At 42.1% G+C, this 17,824-nt stretch overlaps 1 long non-coding RNA gene across 1 annotated transcript in view; it reads left to right on the plus strand.

The window, feature by feature from the left end:
• LOC117453182 (uncharacterized) overlaps positions 1–17,824 on the plus strand; it is a 69,593-nt gene that overhangs the window by 1,207 nt on the left and 50,562 nt on the right. The gene's annotated exons all lie outside the window — the stretch shown is intronic.

Below are 17,824 nucleotides of genomic sequence, written 5' to 3' on the forward strand. Positions count from 1 at the left end.
TGTTTTTTATGTTTTTGTTTTGTTTGTTTGTTTTTCATTAACACATGTATTACTTTAAGAAAAAAACAAAAGTATGTATGTTGAAAATGTAGTTTTTGGGAGAAAGGGTGGGATTAAATAAATGTAAACTTCTTCCCATGGACCCTTTTCGGATGTGTAATTAGATCATTTGTTTATATATAATTTAGAATCAGTAATATGTTTGTTTATCAATTTGACACTGCTTAAATTTCTATATAATGCTCATGTTTCATTTCATTTTCATATTTTATTTTTTGTTTTATTGTTTTACACATTCGAAATAAATCTAATCAAATAAAAAAAAAAATGAAATATACATGTAGCCTACAGTCCAAATACCTTTGATGGTTACAGCAGGAGTCGACGGGGCTTTGTGTTGAATACTGAAATAATGTCCTTGTAGTCCAAGGATTCAGTCAGTTCTCTTTCAAAGGAGAGCAGGGACAACGAGTTCAGTCTGTCTGTGTTCATTGATGCCCTCATCCCCGTTTTTACTCTACTCACAGTAGAAAAGACTCTTTCCACAGTACAGCTTGTTATGGGTAACGTGACGAGAGCCCGAAGGAGACGATTCATTTGAGGGAAAATGTCAGTGGGACATGAGTCGAGCACCTCCACGAGTGATGGGAAGGTTATGCCTTAATTCATTGTTACCAAAGGTGCTCGACCGAGGCAACAATGCAGCAGCGGCTTTCATAAACCCGTATGTGTCCGCCTTAAAACGAGTGTCCAGTTCCATAATCTGCCTATCAAGCACATTATTCATAATGTTTTTTAGGTCGGAGTTGTCCTTTACAGGGGAGGCTTTGCCCAGGGTAGATTCAATTTGCGAATCGCCAAACTTACCTGGCAACCTCCTCTTTCGCGACCCAGTGACGTCCCAGTTAATGATGTCGTGTTTCTTCATCAAATCATCTGTCAGTGTCACAAGTTTAATGAAGTCAGTTTCTGTTTTCCTCAATGTATTGTAGTTTTCCTTGAGACCCTCGATTAGATCGATGCAATCTGTGACTGATATAGTAGAACATTGCAGGCCTTTTGTTGCGTAGTCACTCATTTAAAACAGCCTGTTGAACATGACGAGAATAAACACACATTTCTTCGTCTGCATCTGCTGAAGTAGAGTCAGCTTCGATTTTGGAGTGGCCAGAGCTCTGAGAAAAATCAGCCAGTGTCTCAAATTGGTCCAAGGAGTGTCAATACTTTACTGACAGCACAAGACCATGAGCTCCATCGGACATCACAGGATCTCTCCAGTTCCAAAGTTGGTTTCCCGGGACGCAGCTCCTTTTGGATTTCAATAAATCTAGCATGTCTTCGGGTCCCCGTCATGAAACTGTGCAGGTTGTTAATGACATCAAAAAAAGTTGAAATGCCGGGAGAAACCTTTGATGCTGCGCACAGGACGAGGTTGAGGCGATGGGAATGACAATGGACATATATGGCGTGGGGAAACGTTTTCTTTAAAATCATATGCACCCCTCCTTTATTGCCGGACATGACCGATGCCCCATCGAAACCAAATCCAACGCACAACTTGGGGTCAAGCTGCAAAGGCTCCAGCACTTGCAGGATTTTCGCTGATATGGCATTTGCGTGCATGTCTCCAGTCTCCAAAAATTCCACAGCCCTTTCCTTGATCATACCTTTGTGCATGTATCGGATACATACTGCCACAAGCTCACGTTTAGACACGTCTTTGCACTCGTCTGCCAAAATTGCATAGAAGGTGTCCGTCTCATCATGCAATTCCGTATTTATTTTTCGGATGAGTAAAGAAGCGGCTATTTGCAGTATCTCATTCTGGATATCGGGGCTTGTAAGTTTCCCGTTCCCCGGCATGTCGTCCAGTCGCCGTTTAATTTCTGGGTCATAGTAACAGATCATTTGAAATAACTCCAGAAAGTTGCCTTTGTTCAATGCCTCTTCGTTTTCCCGATGCCCACGTAACGGAATCCCCTGCTTTGCACAAAATAAAACGAGGTCTATTACTACCTTAATGTGCTCTCTATTCCTTTCCACAAACGACCTGTTGCAAGCGTCGTTGTTCAGCTGGTTAACAATATTTCCCCGTCCTTGATGGCTTTGTCTGAAGCCTTCGGTTTTGCCGAGCGCCGCAGAATGTGCCCTGCTAGCCCCGTGTTTCACACAACACTGTGAAATGTGTTTCCAGTCTTTAAAGCCCGTTTTTATAAATCGGTCCTCAGTGGTAGCTTCGGGAAAATGTCGACATGCCTTACAAAAGACAGCATCTCTTGAGGTGCTGTATTCCAGCCATGGGAAAAGTCCATACCACCTGACAGAAAAACACCGGGGCTTGCCGGCTAAGGTTGTGGGTGGGAAAGAACCGAGTTTGGGCTGTGTCGCTGGTTCATCTATTGTGGACAAATCTGATGGGGCCTTGATTTCCAAACCAGCATCCTCTTCCAGCTCCACAGAAACCGCTGCTGAAGTAGTCTGGGCTGCTGAGGATGATGTCTGAGCGACTTCAGAGTCATCCTTCTCCGTTCTACGTCTTTTTTTGTTAAGTACTTTGTTTTTCCATGTTGTCATTGTCAAGCTAGTTTCAAACTGTCAAGGCTACTGATAACAATGAATTGGCACCTGCGCAGTGGATGGAATCGGAACGCCGCTCGCGCCCGTGGATGCGATTGGCGGGAGTGAGAGTGGCACGCACCTGCCATTAAAAAAAAAAACTGACGCTAATATCTGAATTAGTAAAGAAGTAGTAAGATACAACGATTTTCGAAAATTAAAAAAGTATTAAGTCAGACAATTTACAATATACATTCACTGGCTGCTGTGACATATTTTCCAGATACTTTTTAAGCCTTTTGGTGGGTGCAGACGCGTAGCTGTCGGTGGGCCTTGGTCCCAGCTGGGTGGGCCCACCCACAGCTACGCCTATGGTGTGAAGTGTTCATGCTATTGCGTTACATAAGGGATGGACAAATGGCGGGGCCCGGGGGTAGTAGCATACCGTCGCGAGCAGGTCGTGAGCTGCCTGTATGATTTCCTTCGGCAGCCAAATACCGCAAAAATAATCTGTGACGCGTTTGTGTGTATTGTGTTTGTTTCCCGGGGAAAACACCAGCTGTTGTTGCCTGCTGTGTCACATTAAGTTACCGCTTGTAATTATGCTTTTACAAGCTTAAAAGTTGTTTTTATCATCTGAATTTGGCAAAACAAGTTTAATATTCTAAAAACCAAGACTTTGTTTATTTGAAATCAGATGAAAACAAACTGTCACAGACCCTGCCGTGTTATGATGATCTGTGGAGATGGAAAACAGGCTAATTTCATGAAAACCAAGCAATTGAAAATTACAAAAATGATATTAAAAAGGTAAACAATAAAACAATAAGGCTCCTCTATGTCAATAAATGCAAGAGATGCAGCATTTTTTCAACAATGTTTAATTTACATTTTTCATCTTCCTCAGACGTCACTCATTGGCTGACAGCCCAATGATGATTTGGACTTTATTACCCCAAAAACCCAAGCCACAGCTTTGCTATCATTGCAGTTTAGTCGTGTTTATATCCTACATTGGATTTGTAAGCATATAATGCTTCACCGAACAACACAGGAGGGGGCTTGGCTGTCTACAAATAAAGACGGCTCATTTTAATTCTCCCCAAATATATTGAGGCCGAACCTGAACTTTGAATTCTCTACTCCCATCATACTCTTGGCGATCTTATTAAAATTGTGAATGCAGAATTATAAATACTATGTAACTGTTTTGCAGTTAATAAATTATCCCTTAATGTGGCCAAAACAAATTACATGTTATTCAATACAAAGTCTGAGAGTAGAAATGACTGCATTATACGGATTTGCAATACCGAGATAGAAAAAGTTGGTGCATGTACATTTTTAGGACTGCTTGTTGACGAAAAACCCAATTGGAAGCACCATATAAATTATGTACAGACTAAACTGTCAAAAACAATAGGTATTTTGTATCATACTAAGAACATTCTTGAAGAAAAAATACTCTTTATAACAGTCTATTTCTCCCTTACCTTTACTACTGCTCCGAAATATGGGGAAACACGTACTCAACAAATCTACAAAAAATAATAACATCCCAAAAAAAAGTATTACGAATAGTCTGTGGTGTTGGTAAATATGAACACACAACTCCCATCTCTAAAAAAAACTCAATCTATTAAAATGTGTTGAGATAGTACAGCTTAAAACGGTACTGGTTATGCACAACATTTTCCATAAGAAAATGCCTAATAACATTCAAAAGCAGTTCCAAACCACAGCGTGAACATATGAATGTAAAAAAAGTCACTTGAAAATAAGTGTTCACAATGTTTATATGGAATTATGCATTTATTATTATTATTCATTTGACAAGTACATGTACCTATGTATATATTTATATTAATGCTGTCAAAATTATCGCGTGAACGGCAGTCATTTTTTGAATTAATTGCATTAAAATATTTGACGCATTTAACGCATGTGCAGAATGGCCCGCCCCATACATCCCACCAGTGGCAGCGCCAGGGTATGGCTGGGGTAGGCTACACCCATACCAAGAAATGCTTAGCCCCACCAATAAAGTCTGCCAACTCGCGCGGAGTAAATTTCACAGACAGCAGTTAGTAAGATTGATTTCAGTAGCCACTGTCTGGAAATACCGAAGACCAGAAACGGTTTTGAAAACTTTTGTCACGTAGTGATCGTCTTCTCAATAGAACATCTTTGATAATGTCTTCTGGCCAATCAGAATCAAGATAACGGTGTGGTGTTGTTGCAGGATGTCCCGACGGAGAATATTTTTGCTGTAGTACAGGCAGTGGCGGTTCTAGAACATTTTACATGGGGGGCAAGAGGTCATGCCAGGGTGGCATGGGAGGGCGGACAGTATGTGTATTTATACTGTATATAACCTATTTATTGTTAATTCATGCCCTAACACAAGTGTCTTAATGCACAAGAGAAACAAGGTGTTCAGACAAACAATCGGGTGCCCTTTGAGTCCCCCAAGCTTACTTCAATAATTTTAAATGAAAGGAAACTACAACATGTATTTTAAAGCATTAATTAATGGAACAGGTTGTTTGCATTACAATGTCAAATTAAATATATATTTTGTTTAAAAAAAAGTGTGTCTTAGTATTAGACAGACATATTGCATGTGCTCACTAAGCATTATTACATATTAATTTAATATTAAACAAATCAAAATGGCCAATTATTCCAAAATGTTGCTGCTAATATATCATATGCATGTCAACTTTAACTGATCAAAAAATAAATTCTGAAAAAATACTTGAATTATCTATGAAATTGCAATATTGACACAGCGTCCCTCAGTTTGGTTTCAACCCCGTCACGCCATAACCATTTACCCTCCTATTAAAATAATGGATCATCCATGTGTGATCTGCATTGGAGGGAATTACATCACAAAAGTGTCAGTTCTTCTCTCTTACCTATATTTGCAGTTTTTGTATTTTCAGATTAAGATTGACAAGCTCAACATTTCAACTCTGTTATATGAATTAATAATAGTATATAATTGTTTATTACAAAATAAACAATAGTTTTGCAAAATATTACAATTTTGTAATGTCCTTGATTTCCATGTGGTGCCATATCTTAGCTAAACAAGGTATCATGGCTACTTTTGGTCAAAAACTTCAACCCTGTTAAATTTCTTCAAGTAAATTCCTAGTAATTATTTATATGTTGTGCCTGGGGTGGGAAAATGTAAGTATTCCACTACCAGATGTTGACCAAACATATTGGTTTAATTTTTCAAAGATATAAAGACCCAAAAGGCACCCGATTCAGAGAATACTCTGCATAATTCTGCATACTGTAAGTACTTAGTTATAATTAAGTACACAAATAGCATCACCCATCTCTTCAGAGAGCTAAAGGTGACCTGTGCAGCAACACATTTCAATCAATAATTGTCAATACTAAGAGCTGCTAGATTGTGCTGCTGTAATGGAACATGTAAGGAGAATAAGAACATACCATGTGGTCCAGCTGGACTTTCATCTGCCTCCTGATCCCTGCCTCAGTCCCTCTTTCTGATACTTCATCTTTATTCCTCACATACATTTCTTCTTCTTCTTCTTCACTAATGTCTTCATCTCCTCCTGGCTTCCTCCTGGTCTCTTCAGTGAACTCTCTTTTCCTTTTCCTTTCTGTTCTTCCTGATCACTTCTCAGATATGTCTTTTTGTTGTTGTTGAATCACTCCAGCTACTCTGGCCTGCAAGAGTCTACTTGTGAAAAGCACTGGTACAAATGCTTGTATAACTTTACACATTAGGGCCATGTGGCCTAGCTAATAAGTAGCATATCATCAGAAAGTATTTATCAAACGCACACAGGCAGCTGTGTTTAGATCCAGTTTTTACGGTAAAGGATGTATCCTGGTTTCATTGATCTGGCCTCATGGCTGTGATGTGTTTACGTGGATTTAATAGTAGGCTACCGCGTAGTTTAGCAAAGTGATCGATCTCCCAGCTAACGCTGTCTGCGTAGTATTTTGTAACGTAACGCCCAAACGGCGCCCATCTGTTAAACGCTATCGATGCAAACGGCAGCGTTTTATTAATATTTAGTTTCAAGCTCTCGTCCTTAGTAAAAACAAAACTAGTGGAAAGGGAAATGCTCCCAGGGGAAGCTGATCCATAGGTGCTGGGACAGCTCGCTCCCTCTCTGCAGCTCTGTTGCCCCTTTCACACCAGCGCCTTTTCAGCTCCGGCTCGGAGCTAGAGCCTGAAAAGCGCCGGTTTTTCCTGTTCACACCGCAGCGGCGCCGGCTCTTAGCTCCGGAATCCGCTTCATTTCCAGCTCCAAAAAATTGTCGGTCCAGAGGCAAGAGCTTCAGAGCTAAGAGGTGGCGTCGCTTACGTCTCTCTTACGTCGAGGCGTGCAGGAAACTAAACCCACCTCCCCTGAACATGGGTTGACTGTTATGCCTGCCTACAAGCAGTAGTGCCTATAAACACACTTTATAAAGTCAGGCAACACTAACCAGGCTTCGTGTGGTTCTGTTTATTTGTACCTTACTTTGACCATCCGTTCACTGTTATCGATCATTGTGGAGAGAGGCAGACGTGTTGTTTTGTATTATTTCAGCTATCGGATGCAAGTAGTCAGTTTAGCTTCGGTTGCTATGCTAACATCACCTGTTTTATACCAGAGAAACTTTCATAACAGCGTTGTGATAGCAAACAGTGTCAATTCAGACTGACACACATTCACTTAGGCTAAGGGGAACTGGGGATATGCATCAGCTGCTTGTGTGAGTCGGACAGTGAATACTTTAGAGCGGCCGCTGCAGTGTGAGCTAACCGGGAGTTAACGGGAGAATAAACTCCCGTGGAAGAGCAGCCAATAGCCTACTGCAGCGGTCGGTAAATGCTGCAGAAACACATTAATAAACAATGAACCACGGCACTCTGGAGCAAAGTATAAGGTTGGAGAAGTCGTTATTCAATTTATTCTGGCTTCGTGTGATTAAAAGCAACACGATCATCGACCCGACGCTGTTGTTGTGAGCGCCGTAATGGCTGCCGTTGGGGAGCAAATCAGCGATGTAAACGGTGACGTCATGACGCAGCAGGGGCAGCTCTGGGGCGCCAGTGGGCCGTGTGAACAGAGCGGGAGCTGAAAAGGGAAACCGGAGCTGAACCAGAAAAGCTCCCGCTCGGAGCTAGAAACTGAAAAGCGTTGGTGTGAAAGCCGCATGAGAGCCGCGGTCTGTGTGAACATCGCTCCGCAGTTTAATGCAGGGCCGTAGCTACGTTTTTAACGGGCCTAAAATGATATTTAAAATGATTCACTTTTAACTAGTGCTGTCAAAATTATCGCGTTAACGGCGGTAATTAATTTTTTGAATTAATTGCGTTAAAATATTTAACGCATTTAACGCATGTGCAGAATGGCTCGCCCCATACGTGCCACCAGTGGCAGCGCCAGGGTATGGCTGGGGTAGGCTACACCCATACCAAGAAATGGCTTAGCCCCACCTTGAAAAACGATGTTAAAGTAAGCAAAATAAGTCTGCCAACTCGCGCGGAGTAAATTGCACAGACAGCAGTTAGTAAGATTGATTTCAGTAGCCACGGTTTTGAAAACTTTTGTCACGTAGTGATCGTCTTCTCAATAGAACATCTTTGATAACGGCGTGGTGTTGTTGCAGGAAGTCCCGACTGAGAATACTTTTGCTGTAGTACAGGGCAGAGCCATATAATAGTAATAATATGGCTCTGGTACAGGGGTGCACATAACTGGTACGCAGGTTATGTGCGTAATCTGAAATGCGCACCGTCACTTGTGTCACAAAGCGCATTTGCGTACCGACGTACTTGTGAAGCTTTTCCAGAAGGCGGTTAGATCACCGACGACAGAGTCGGTCTCCGTGTGCACAGACAGGGCTGCTGTTAACGTCGGTCTGTACAACGGAACTGTGCCAAAACTACGCCAACCGGCTGCGGAGGGAGACCCCCCCCCTTCACTGGAGAACTGCGCTAAAACAGCTGATCACAACGTTCACACTCTCTGGTCACAAAGTACTCCACTAGCCACCGCCGCCCCCGTCGACTTTCCTGAAGTACTCCCCCGTTGATAGAAATCAACACGTAATGAATTAAGACCCCACGGTTTGATGATTGATAGGTGCTCTCTTTCATTTTGACACACAGAAAAATGTTAAATGGATATATCCGCCTTCTTTCATTTATCTTTCCATTCCCACAACAATATACATAAAGAAATGACATATTTTGGACATAGTTCGAATGGTGATTAATCATGATTAATTAATTTTTAAGATGTGATTAATCTGATTAAAAATGTTAATTGTTTGACAGCCCTAATTTATATATAGTATTTTAATTTCCAAAAAAAGATAGTAAAACTGCTATTAACATGTGCAGAAAATGACCCTATATCTAGTTTTTGTATATATATATATGCATTTATTGTTTTCCTGCCCTAACTTTTATTACATTTTTTCTCCTGTTTTCTTTATTTCTTTGTACTCCTTCATTTCTATATACGTTTTTGACGCAATAATGCCGATGTTGTATTAGATGATGCACGGGAGGGCTACTTTCCTTAAGGCGAGACACCCCAGGTGAATAGGGTAAATCTTTTTAACTTAAAGGTATCAGCTAGAAAATGTCTCCAGTTAAATACTTACAATAAGGCAATAGTTTTTTGTATTACAAGTTTTCTGAAATAGCATGTTTAAATATGCAAATAAACCATTATCTCATTAAATATGCACCTATTTTAACACATTTCAGGAATCGATCAATCTGAACTTTGGATAAAGCCAGGTTCAAAATTATTGTTTAAATTTTGTAGTCATATTAGTATCTAAGGCTTTTACAGAAGGGATATTGGATATCTCTTTTTATCATTCCATAATCAAGAAAATACAGTCAACAGCCCTAAAATATCAATTTCATGTTTTTAGGTATACAATGTTTGTATAATTCAGGCTATGAATGATATATGAACAAACCCTTCTGTAAAAGCCTTCATAATATTGATAGGAATATAACTGGAAGGTTTGGTGTATGTACGTGCTACTGAAGTTGACATTTCGAACTCAGAGTAGGAGAAAAAACTCATTTTGAGAAAACAACCTTTAAAGATTGCAGTGAGGCGCTAGCTAAACCCTCCTGTTCTTTGGATGATAGCTTGCGCATCGACGCACTCCGTGAAGGTATTTCATGTTCGGGGTCATTTGTTTTTTGTATAACCTTGCTTCGTGCAAGTGACAATTGTTGTCGTCTTCTCTGTGAACGTTTTTTTCGCCGTTCTTTTGCCATTTTGAGATTTCAATTTCTAGCGGAAAGCTAACCAGGAAGTGTTTTAGCACACCACGTGACGCATCTGAACGAATCACGTTTTCAGAAATTGACACCAGCCAATGAGATTTCGTTTCTTGGTTTAAGACCCCTTTGTGCTTTCAGGATTGGTTGCTGATACAAAGGAAATGACCATATTTGGATCTGATGAGATTGTGCAGGAGAGACACAACTTTCCAACGATATCTCTGTTGACATGGTGCACACAGCGGTCGCTGTACTTTATGTTACGTTAGAATGCTAACTTTTGGTGAATTTACGAGAAATCTACAGACACAAATAGACAAACTATAGTAAAAAATAAACACTTAAATGTGTATTTTGTAGCGTTGTCCTTCCAAAAAGCCTGAAAAGAAAACATGTTATAGAATCCAAAATAGCACAAAATCTCAAAATTGATCAGTACTTGAAAAACGATGTTTTTGCCTGCCGTGTCTCGCCTTAAGCTATGCTTCAGCCCTCCCGCTTCTACTAATTTTGTTCATCTTTGTGTGTATGAATTATACTTTTTTTGTTTTTTTAATGAATAAAAAAAAAAAAAACGTTCAGCTTGCATCTGCATAGTCCGCCTATAGAGAGGCGAAGTCACGCCCATCTACTTCCGGCCCATGGGACCCCGGAAGCGAAAAATTAACATTGAATTCAATGGAGAGAGAAAACTTATCTTTTGATCCCGTTTGAATTGTGCCACGAACTACACATATGATGTTTGTCAATCTTAAACAATAAGTTCCATGTCAAAAAAGTCACATTTTGTCGTAAAACTGTTGAAATATAAGACTATGAAAAATACGCGACTACAAAGACTACAAATCCCAAATCCCATTCTGGCTCGCGTAAGTGATGTCACAGGCGATAATGCTCCAAGTGGTTGCGACTCGTAATTAAAGCGAAGAAGAAGAAGATCTCATAACTGATTTATTCCCTCCAATAAATAAGAGATTGCTAAAATAAATTCACTTTTACAAGATGCCTGTGTGCTTTGTACCAGGTTGTAATCACATAAGTGATCATACTTATAGATCATAGCTCGTTCTATCGCTTCCCGTCTGATGAAAGGACCAGGAGTCGTTGGACCAAACATATCAGGTAATACACATGTTGTGAATGGAACACAGTCAAGCTAGCTACATAGCTAGTAGCGAGCACGTTAGTTAGCATCACATTACTTAGCCTTGTCATTTGTATTAGCCTTAACATGAAGTGAACCCAAATGTTAAACAGTAAGAGTAGTCATGATGGTAAGTATTTTGTGAAACATTTGAAGAGGAGCCTATCGCCCCCTCCACCAGGTGCTAAGGGGGCGGGAGGTAGGCTAACGGCAGATTAGCATCTGCGATCTTTTCTACTTAATGCTATCTGCTCAAATGGTTAACATTGAACATTAAAAGATCAGGCAGTTCAGGGAGAGTCGAAGGAAGGAAGGCAGGCAGGCAGCTTTGCATGACATGTATTTATTTATAGAAGGACCATGCATACAAAAACATTAATCTCAGCAAAGAGAAGAGATGCAATATGCCAGATTATAGCTAATAGCTAATTTCCATCTGTGGTCCATTCTTCTGGACGTGTTTCATTGTGATGATAGTGAGTCAATCTGTTTGTTGGAAAGACAGTAGTTGAGTGATTACTGATAGAACATTATTAAAAGAGATAATTATTCAAAGTGTTGTTACTGACCTTTTTCTCTTTTATTTTCTTTACCTCACCTGTAACTGCTGAGACCCTGAGGAACATGCACACTGGACTGACCTGCTCTGGCAACCTGATTTCCACTGTACGTAATAGTATTTGGTTATGGTATATTATGTATATACATCAAAGGCACAATGCACCCCCCAGAGACACACATGTATTGAGTGTGATATTGTGCATAGGTCAAGTGAAATCATCTTTACACACTAGAAAACTGTAGGAGCGGCAACTTGTTTTGAAATTGAATTTTTAATATCCGATAATAAAGTTGATCTGTTTTCTTTATTCTTCTCTCTTCCCAGCTCCATCCATCACCATTCTCTGTTCCTGCAGGTCCTGCTTGCTAATCAATGCTTTATTTTTTTACACAATTACAAATAAAGTCAATGTATTGTATGACATGAAGTTGTGCTTCATTCGGAGTCAATAATAAATTCATTCTGCCTTCAACTGCACAATGATTGTGGACTGCACCGACATCCATGTAGCTGCCCCCCAGTAAGATGAACCAAGCAAAGAGGGTCAACATCATGCCTAAGGACATCCCGCTGCATCCGCGAGAGAGGGCTTAGACTGACCTGAGACCAGCACACCCAAATACAACGGCTCTTTTAACAGCTACCTACAGTTTCAAAGAGTTGCAATCCTACGTTATTATAATTATTAAACTGGTTCATGTGTCACTTAGTTTACTGAACCGTGATGAATGAAAGAAATGAGTGAGGTAGTGGTTTAAATAAGTTACAAAGACATTAATATATGAGTAACAGGTCAGTGTAAACACAAGCTTCTGTCAATTATGGATCACTCAAACTATTTATATAAAAATATGTAATAAAGTTCTAAAACAAGTATTAGGTATATTCCTTGATAGCTTTTGGAGAAGGTTGTTTTTAAGTTTACTAAAATCTATCGTTTCAACTGTTTCACTTTATAAAAAGGAACAGGTGAGTAGAGCATCATTGAGTTTCTTATTCTGTCAGTAAATTATCCAAATGAAATGTTTATCATTATTTTATTCAACCCTAAACAAATTGATTGTACCTTTTTAATAATGACCTTACATGGTTAAGTTAAATTAACTTCAGAAAATCAAATCTGTTCTGAGAAAAAACTAATAAATGTTTAAATAATAATAATAATAATAATATATTGGATTTATATAGCGCTTTTATAGTACCCAAAGACGCTTTACAATATGAGGGGGGGGGGGTAGATAGGATAGAGAGAGGTGAAAAGATGGGTTTTGAGGCGGGACTGGAACAGAGTGAGGGACTCGGACTCACGGAGGTCTTGGGGGAGGGAGTTCCAGAGCTTTGGGGCGGGCCACAGAGAAGGCTCTGTCTCCAAAGCTCCGGAGATTGCCAATGGGGGTGGAAAGCAGGCCGGCCGAGGTGGATCTGAGGGTCCGGGGAGGATGGTAGGGGATGAGAAGGTCAGTGAGGTACGGGGGGGGCCAGATGGTGGAGGGCTTATAGGTAAGGACCAGGAGTTTGTAGTTGATGCGGTGAGTAACGGGAAGCCAGTGTAGTTCTTTGAGGACCGGGGTGATATGGTGCCATGATTTAGTGTGGGTGAGAAGTCTGGCGGCTGCGTTCTGAACACGCTGGAGTCTACTGAGGGAGGTGGAGCTGATGCTGTATAGGAGGGAGTTACAGTAGAGTCGAGGCGGGAGGAGATGAGGCGTGAATGAGTCGCTCAGCTGCGGGGCGGGTAAGATAGGGACGGATTTTGGCAATGTTGCGGAGATGGAAAAATGAGATTTTGACAACTTGGCGGATGTGGGAGTCAAGGGAGAGGGTGGGATCGAATATAACCCCGAGGTTGCGTGCCTGGGTTGAGGGGGAAACAGGGGTGCCATCGATGGTCAGTGTGAGGTTGGGGGGTTTTACTGAGGGTGGATTTGGAGCCGATGAGGAGGAGTTCAGTTTTATTGCTGTTGAGTTTAAGAACGTTTTTTTGCATCCAGGATTTCAAGTCAGTCAGACAGGATTCAATGTGGGTGATGGGGGGTTATGGAGGGATTTGGTGCTGAGGTAGATTTGAGTGTCATCGGCGTAGCAGTGGAAGTCCAGGTTGTAGTGGCGGAGAATCTGACCAAGGGGGAGGATGTAGATGATGAAGAGGAGGGGTCCGAGTACTGAGCCTTGGGGAACACCTTGGGTGACTGTAGCGGTGGCAGAGGAGTGATTTATTGAGGGAGATGAAGTGGGATCTGTCGGAGAGATATGACTGGAGCCACCTGAGCGCAGTACCTTCGATACCGATGTAAAGATAGGAACTTGCCATCCCACTGAAAAACAGTCCGTAGAGATTTAAAGGCGTAGTTGTAGTTTCATTTGGATTCATTTCTCCAACAGTCAACTATTTTCATAAAGAATATATATATTTTTCAAAGTCAACTTTATTGTCAATCTTACTCAGTTTGTGTTTATAGACAGAGATCAAAAATACTTTTAAATCAAATAAAATTATACAATTTACAGATATGTATACAAATATATATATATATATATCCTATATAATGATGGTGGACACTTCACCTCCAGCAGGGCAGATGGCTGCACAGTCCATCGGGGGATGCTCCCAAAACACCGACTCACTCACAAAGAGACCAGACTCGAACACTGTCTCCTGATAGGCCTGCACAAAAGCCTTCACCCCTTCGGCCTCGTTTACAACCCCCCAGTTGACAGCCATGACTCCGTCCAAGTTGTACCCCCCGAGCACCCTCTTCATGAGGGACGCGCATGGAGTGGATGAAAGTCCCGACCGCAGCACAGCACCAAACTTGCTGGCTGTCAACCTGCCCCGCCTGTGTAACTGCCACTTTGTCCGCTGTCCTCCGGTGGCTGTCTGGATGGCAGCTTGCTGGTCTCTGCTCAGTCGCATTGAGGCAAGAATTGCCTCAAGCCACCGACCCCCATGCCCCTTCACCAGCTCCGGCACGGTGACAATGGCCTGATGTTGAGGCCGCGGCTCTGGCTCAGGTGAAGCCATGCCATGCCACACTGTGCGCCCCTCAGTGCAGACCTGAACCAGTCTACATCCTGAGTGGCGATGTCTCTGGCCAGTGGGTTGTATGTCTCCTCTCACTGTTGGTAAAGTTGAGACACCGGCTGGACTACTTTGGAAGTGCCAGGCTTCCTCCACTGGCACTCAACATCTGTGGAGCTGATCTGCCACATGGCACATATTGCCAATGCTGCAGCGTGGCTGCATTTGTACATCCCCCGTGCACAATCACAGACAGCGCTCTGTATCGCGCCATCGTCTCCCATGCAGATCTGTACAAATAAGTAAGTACCATGTTTGTTAGCATGCTATAATAGATTGAATGAGCAATAATACAAGGATGGTCCGGATCTGGGGGTGGGAGGGGGTTATTTTTCCATAGTTTTGTCCTCTTGTCTGATTGTTGTTATTGTTTGTTTTTTCTGTATTTTTTGTAATGTGTGTTGTACTGGTTGTGATTGTACATTGTATTTTTCTAAATGTGTATGAATACATTTTTGAAAAACATTTGATCAACAATAAAAAAGGATTTGGTCAGGATCTAGACTCAGTGTGTAGTTTATTAATTAATCAATGCTCTCTACATTAGGAAAACACATACCAGTGTACCCGAGGGAGTCACGCACAGCTGTGCCTGGATAACCAAACAAATTGACAAGATAACCAAAACCCTTGAATCTACACACAGCAAATAAACTCAAATGACACAACGAGATGTAAAAGGAGATCACACATACAGTATAGTCGATATAAAACTGGCCGCTTCAATCTGAAGAGCAACTAAAACAAAACACGGGAGTTTACCTTGTTCTTGTGAACACTAATGTTATCCACAGCACACACAGACCACGAAGTTCTAAAGGAGAACACTAGTTACTGAACAAAACACGTTAGTGTACCTTGTTAGCTAATGTTAGCTAGCTGACATTAACGTTACACATTGCACTCATATTACTCACCAACATCTTGTAAAGCCGGTCCCGCTGCTCTTACAGAACCGAATAACTCCCCTTTCGTGTATGTACAGCTCTCAACGTGTCCAGACTTGTAGTCACCTCGTTTTATACTTTTATTCTCATTCTGAAAGAAACAGGTGAAATTTGCTAACGTGACGGTCATCTTTGTGATGGTGACGCGTATTGTGCGAGACCAAGAGACCTGTAGTTCACTCAGCGGTTTCACACAAAAAAATGTGTAACTTCACAGTTTTACGACACATTTTAATTTTTTTGACTTGCAAAATATTCTTTTAAATTGACAAACATCATATGTGTCATTCGTGGCACAATTCAAACGGGATCAAAAGATAACCTTTCTCTCTCCATTGACTTCAATGTATAATTTTACGCTTCCGGGGTCCCATGGAGGCTCCCGGAAAGGGAGGGACTTCGCCTCTCTATAGGAAGAAACGGCCCTGCTTGTAGTCCACGCCCACCCGCAAGGTGGGCCCCACCCTCGGGCCTCCTTCCGGTATAAATAGGAAGGAGGCCCGGCAATCTGCTCCCATACAATATAACTTTTCTTCAGCTATTCGTAGAGCCAGTGGGGCCCCGCACCACGCTGTGGTGACGGAGAGGGGGAAAGCATGTTCGACCGCCAAGCTGGCACCCTGCTCCGACTCTGTCTCCCCCGTCCGGGGGAGAGGAGGGAGGGGAGAACCGAACGGTGAACGGTGAACCGTGGAGGGAGGCGGGGCAGAAGTTGCTTTTCTTCGGACTCCTGCCCGACACTCGGCCCCCCTGCCTGACACTCGGCCCCCTGCCCGACACTCGGCCCCCTGCCCGACACTCGGCCCCAGGGACACTCGGCCCCAGGGACACTCGGCCCCGTCCGCGGCTCGTAAGCCTGGACGGGCCAATCGTCCTCCTCGGCCGCAGCGGCAAGAGCGTCCGCTCTTTCAGCTTCCTTTCGCCCGAGGGGAGACGGGGGCGCAGTGTGTGCATGCTACCTGCTGGTTTAGAGCCGCGTACGAGTGCTCCGACCCCAGGCAGGATTCACATACTGCTTTTATCTCTGCTGGTCATAATTCATTATGAACCCAGAGCCACATGAGGGACAATCACGGACGCAGTTGTTGCTCATGATGATTCTCAATTGCTGTGCTTCAGTAACTGTGCTGGTTTGCTGAAGAAAAGAGGGAGCAGATTGCCGGGCCTCCTTCCTATTTATACCGGAAGGAGGCCCGAGGGTGAGGCCCACCTTGCGGGTGGGCATGGACTACAAGTTTTCAGTGCTGCGCAGGGGGATTACCCAATAGCGAAGCCATATACGAAATATAACTAATGTCTGGGTTAGTGTTCATGACTTCATGTTTATGTCATCTTTATGGTTAATCTCAATACACACACATTTTTCGTGCTTTCCAATAGTTTAAAATAGTTGTATTCCACTGTTAAATAACCTGTTCAATACAAACATGCCACAATTAAATAACATTTCTGCGAACTGATATTTGTTTGTGTGTGTGTGTTCCAAGTGAATCTGCGGCCCCCTGGTGGCCGCCCACCACCATCCAAGTTGCCCATCCCTGCTTTACATAGTGGTGAATCCACTTGTCAGAGTTGTTAGGCCTCTGCTTCTGAACAGAATAAGTTGTTACAGAATAGATGGATGTTGTTGTTGATGTTTTTGGGGTTGAACTCTCTGTCTCAACGCAAACTTGGGTCTCTAATTGTGGTTCCATCAATGTAAATAGGATTTCTTTGTCGCACACAATCCATTCAAATATTAATATGTATTGAAAACTGGATGTTTATCATACACTGGGTGGGCATACACATTTCATATATTCAGTCTGAATATTTAATCTCCAAACAGTGGGTATATGTGTCACCATTTAAACTTGCTGATCTTCTGCTCCATGGTTTACATTGAGCCACAATCATTTTCATAATTTCATGATGGTCATTTGCTGCCAATCATGCTTCAATAATTTGAAAGTGGACATTGCCTGCCTGCGATGTCTTATGATTGAATGTGATTTTAATGGTGTGCTTATAATTATGTGTTGCATACAAGACGTAGTTTGGCTTGATGCCTGTGCATTCACCTTAAATGTATTCATGTGTTGCTTTGCTGCTGCCACACTGCTTGTCTGCACAGCAGTTGATGATGTAACCCTTCATCAGATAGCATTGCATCAGCATGCGCTTACAGATTCAGTGTCTTAGTTTTCTTTGGGGGAAGATTATTATCTTTTACTATCTGATATACTAGGTGATGCTCTTG

The sequence above is a fragment of the Pseudochaenichthys georgianus genome, chromosome 9 (assembly GCF_902827115.2).
Source record: "Pseudochaenichthys georgianus chromosome 9, fPseGeo1.2, whole genome shotgun sequence".
Lineage (NCBI taxonomy): Eukaryota > Metazoa > Chordata > Actinopteri > Perciformes > Channichthyidae > Pseudochaenichthys > Pseudochaenichthys georgianus.